The following is a 5801-nucleotide window of genomic DNA, read 5'->3' on the forward strand; positions in this document are numbered from 1 at the left end:
CACGTTCCATCAAATATGAACCTCAAACTTGGCCTGCTGTTTACTTGCAGTCTAAGGAGTATACGCCACCAATTATTTCTGGATTTAGAAAGCTTTTTCTTTATCAAAAGCCAGTTTTTTTGTTTGCCTTGCGGTTTTTTTGACTTGCAATTAGTATTTTGGGGACTGGGTCAGCTTTTGTTCTTTACAAAAGTTGTCCCAAATGGTGTCAGCTACTGACTTCTCCAATCTCTGCCTTAGGGGTAATGGATTGCGATCCATTTTCCATCACATATGAACATGAAACCTGGTCAGCTATATGCTTGCACCATGTAGAGGTTAGATTTCCACTTATTTTTGAATTTGGATTTCAAGTCAAAAACTTTTTGTCTATTTCCAAGGTTTTTGTGGTATTTTCCCAATTTCTTGATTTGGAGGAGTTTTATATGTCAGTTTTTCACCAAAAGTGTTTATCTAGTGGCCTAGAACCTCACAGAACCCTTTCGTACCAATTTCTATCCAACATGGATCGTGATCCATGTTCCTGCACATTTTGGCTTGAAACTTTTCAGATCAGCTCTCCCTTGCTTGGTTTACCCGTTTTTGCACTTTTTTTTGGGTTTGTATCGGCTTTTGAGCTCTGACCATCGAAATTTCCAATTTTCAAAGTTTATGGTCTCGGCTACCAAAATAAGGTGTTAAGATTTTTTTCATGATCCTTTTGTCCCAGTTTGATGGTTTTAAATGTTATCTAACCTACTGAAGTGATTCCTATAACTAAAACCAACAAATGGTACAAAACTGGAAGAAAAACAGAATATGGAACAGTACTTTCAAAGCATAAAAAAATATGCATAATGAAATGCTCTCGTATCTCACTCACAACTTTGAATACCTCTCAAGAAAAGACCTAGCAAGTCCCAGACTTATATCCTCTACCAAGCACTAAACCCCATGTCTAACTGCCTAACTGTCAAAAGTGTAAATGGAATGGAAATCAAAATCAAAGGTCTCTAAGTAAAAAAGCTACGACTAGGTCACTCACCACCTAAGGATCACTATCCCCGGCAACAATGCAAAGTTAGAAGGTCGCCACGACAGACGTCTTTAGCATAGCTATCTGGCACTAACATAATGTCAATACTTAGGGAAGCGTTTCGGATGGGGCGCAGAGACTCTTTGAGGGTGTCAACCTCAAGAAGTGAACCTATGGAATGACAATATCTCTCGCACTAGCAAATCTAACACTCTTGAATCTGACAAAATGTCTATGTCCTATGTCACTGCACTAGGTCGTCACACCATTTTGGCACTCAAATAGAGTCCAAATGCTACGAAATTTTAGGAGGAAGTCTAAAACACTTAATGGCATAATCCTACAAAGTTTGGTTGCAATCCAATGAGGTACTAAAATCACGATCCATCATGATCAAGGTTTTGAAAATTGCAACAGAACATACCAGAAAGGTCTTCCTATGGTCTAGGAACACTCTCCTATGGTAAAAACATCAAAAAACAACCATTAACACACTCAAAAGAACCGATTTAGCTTACTCTTAAACCACAACAAATTTGACAATTATTGCACTTAAATGAAAGAGCAGTAGACAAGGAACACAATGTAAGTTTTGGAATTAAAATGTGATTACCAAATCTCAAGATATGATGATTACAAAGCACGTGAGAGTAATCGCTCTCAGCCGTATGCTCAAAACTCAAAACCTTGTGATAATGATTAGTCCTTTTCCACTTACAAAAATGAACTTTATACCTAGGGATTTTTTGCCAATCGTTGGCTCTACAAGGCTCAGACTCAAAATTGGACCTAACAACTCAGTAATTACATGAACTGGCTCATAGATCATTTAGCTAGCTCAGAGTTTCTCATATAATAACAAAGCTTTTCCAAAAAAATAACGGGCATCAAAAAATTTAGGCTCAAATGAAGGGGTCGACTCGGAGGGCGCCCGTCTAGACCGACTGTCAACAGTTATTGGTAGGGGATAGTTTTCTCTAATGGGTAGAGCATTTACCTATTTGAGCTTCACACAAACTTGTAATTTTATTCTTTAGCACTACCACGATCGGTGACACCCAATCTGTGTACTCGATCTTGTAGATAAAATCTACTTCCTTTAGCTTATCTATCTCCTCTTTGATCTTCTTGGAAAATGTTTCATTTTATGTATAGGGACGTTGTTTGCAAGGTATTGCATCATGCTTAAGGGGTATTGTGTGTTGAGAAATACTCAGATCTACTCCCTTAAGGTCCTTGTATGACCATGCAAACACATCTCTATATTGTATTTGTCTATTGGGATATCTTAAGGAGGAATTTTAACCCCATCTTCTCTAAGTTTTTATCCACTTCACCCCATAGATGCAATCTAATTTGTAAAATCTCTAAGAGAGTTATAGTAGATTGGATAGGAGTTGACGCTCCCATTGAAAAGGCACAACCTTGACCTCAAATTTTGTTTCATGGTGTCCTTTAAAAGAAGACAAAGTCTTCAATGTTTCAGGTTTTCTCTCTGCAGACACTTTCATTCCTGCATCACCACATAGATATTGTATATCTCTAGGGTAGAATTCATGATCCATGTTAATCTTTGTGATAGGTACAGACTTAAAAGTCACACTGCCATCGTTTTTGTTCCTGATTGTCTCCCATAAGGCTTGTGGCCACATTTCTTCCACTTTTGGAATGGGCATCATGCCTTGGGACTTGGAGTTATCAATGGTATTTGCCACTACCCTTGTATCCCCAATGGTGTTTCATTCTTAGGTTTCGTTTGATTAATCATTTCGTTCCCCTTGTGCTCAAGTTCCCTATCCTTTTGGTAGATTAACACTTCTTGTTTAAGGATGTTTATTTTTTAGGCTCCATTAGATCTTGAGTAGTCTCTATGAGTCGTTTGCACATTTCTAATCTCTATTTTTCAGCCTCAGGATATGGATATGTCAACCTTGTTTGTTCCAATGTCTGGTTGGTCTTCAGTCTAGCATCATGAGCATGCAATAGAGCCTCTAGAGGTTGTAGCACTTTGTCTACTAAAATTGAACCACTAGATGATATATTGGAAGACACCGCTCCTTCCACCCGTTCTTTGTTTTCTCTTTCATGTTTAAGCTGCTTCTTTGTTTGTTGCAGCTCTGTTTCTAAGATAGTTTTCTCTTTTAGCCTCTTTTCTTTCATTTTATTTCTTTTTGCTTTCCAAGATTTTCTCTGAGTCCTAACTATCAAACTCTCAAACTCTTTTTGAATTGGTAGTTTTTCTTGTCCTTGATTATTATGCTTTTTGCAAAATCCTAAGTGTGAGCTCTCATCACCACATTGATCAAAATTGTTGGCTTGATTTGTGAATCACTTGAAAATGAAAAAACTCCAATGACATTCATTATTGCTTTTTCCTTGTTTTCTAAGTTTTTGAGACTATTTGGAAGTAAATGATCTATCCCACAACCCTCATAGAACCCAAAAATCTTTATGCCCTCACCCTTGTGCGTGGAGAAACTCTTGTCCAATGATTACCTACACATCCATAGCAAGGACCTTCTTGTTGAGCAGCTTGTTGTGCCCCCATTGGTTGTCCTATCGTAGGAGGATATCCACTAGGTTTGTAATTTTGATTTTCTATGAACATGAGCATACTCTCATCCATTGCGTAATGATTCTTCATTGGCTATGCTATGTAAGATAGCTCTATAGCCTTGTTTGAGCTTACTCAAGAAGGATAACCCTCATTGGCATATGCAATACCCTCAAGTACTCTCTCATAGGCTTCAGCTGATTCTTCATAATATGAAGTCGGTGGCAACATCTTATGACTCGTGAGTGTTTCTATAGGTTGCTTATATATGATAATTGCTTGATTCTCTTGGGGGAGGTTGTTGGCCCAACATTGGTTGAGGCTTATCTCCCCTTATGCTACATTATTTGGTCATATTTGGTACCTTGGTGGTGATGGCAAAGGTTGCACCTCCGAAGGTCCATACGCCTTTCCCTTACAGAATTCATATTGTAAAAACATTCACTCATCTCATGGTTGGTATACTTTTGCTCGATCGTGTTAGGGTTTTAAACCTACTACATCCTATGCCTATGTGAACAACCCCTTATGGTGTTACTATCACACTTTAGTGGGGAACATGCCTACACCTAGCATGCCACATGGAGCACACACTTGTCCTAAAGATCCTCATGCACATTACACCTAGCTACCTATGTGGATGCATTAGCATCTGACACCACCACTGCCTGCATGTATTACTCCATCTATAAATGGAGAAGCATTGTACAAATATGTATATTATCAATCTACCTAATTTGTGTTATTTTTGTGCTTTGCTTTCTTATGTCATTTTTTAATTAGCACGTCAATTTAATTATGAATGCGACTAACTATTTTCCGCCTTAATTAGAGCCTTGCAAGCGGTATGTAAGATCCCCAACCCGCCAATACCAAGATCGGGATGGGATCCTTGGCAGGTCTCTAGGTCTGATAAAAATCAGAGTCTCTAAAACAAGAAAAATCCAAGGAATAGACCTTTACCATTGACAATGGCTTGTGTCTATAGCCTTAGAAGAAGACCTAGTCCTCTCTCGCAGCGGAAACGAGACAACGTGTTAAAAGTCCAAAGAACTATTTCGGCCATATAACTTCCACAAATTGGGCTAAGGTATCCTCAACCAACGCTTTTTTCCCCCTAACATATGTGAGGGCACAGCCGCTGGTGGACTCCTCTTCCAAGTGAAGAAGTTTTCTAAACGTTCTTAGTGCGCATGGATGGATAGTTACCTGACTAATCAGGTCCATCCGTCCATGATTGACAACCTTAGTCAATCCCCACTTACCACCCCGCACTCACACATGATTCTTTTGTTTTTTAATTACTATCACATTGTTTTAACACTTAAAATAATAGTTTCTTTTACCGTTCCGTCACAGTAATTCCTTCAATCAATTATTAAAGACAACATTGAAAGCATTCTTTTAGAAAACAGACATCTTTAAACTTAAGATGGGGTACTGTCAATCAAAACATTGTCCATAAATAACCATGACTAGTACTCTTCTTGTCTCAAGACCACCTAAGGGTGAAAAAACGGCAACCATTCCTTATTCACAATTTGGAGTGGATAAACCCCCACCCAAGGTTTTAAGTTCCCATACAACCGGGCGGCTCCCCTAGGATAAAAACGGTATCCTAACTTATGTAGAAACATCAAGACATGACACGGAGTAGAAACTCATCATTCATGGAGGTAAGCGACTTATCCGCCATCATTATCTCATCAATTTATACCAAGGAGTCGGAGGTGTCTTGAGACAAGATGTCTTAAGGATGATCAATCATATCTTTTCGAAGTCAACCAGTTTTAACCCAAACAATTCTTTCCTACATTATAAACAAATACACATTAGAAATTACCTTCCGTTTTTGGTCAATTATTCCTTTTCTAATTCTTACTCACTCTTTACATATGCAATGCTAACTTAAAAAAGAACTTAAATTATTTAAAGACTTAATTGAATAATGGAAAACCCACCTGGGACTGATCGGCCATCTGCTGTTGCGTTGGCGTCTAAAGACTCTCCTCCGTAGGCCTACTACTAGGCCCAGCTTCCTCGTCGTGCAACGCTCAAGTTCTTTTTAGAGCTCTGTCCTCATCATTGGATGTAGGATTGGCTCGGGTCCTTTTAGGTGCCATAAATTCTTATCCTTATAGGACGTCAAATCATTAGGTAAATTATTCGAAAGCTAAATTTAACCTTTGTATCCAATTTTACCCAAATCTAAGTTAAATTTATAGTCTTAAT

Source organism: Adiantum capillus-veneris, chromosome 3 (assembly GCF_014529385.1).
Source record: "Adiantum capillus-veneris isolate H3 chromosome 3, ASM1452938v2, whole genome shotgun sequence".
Classification (NCBI taxonomy): Eukaryota; Viridiplantae; Streptophyta; class Polypodiopsida; order Polypodiales; family Pteridaceae; genus Adiantum; species Adiantum capillus-veneris.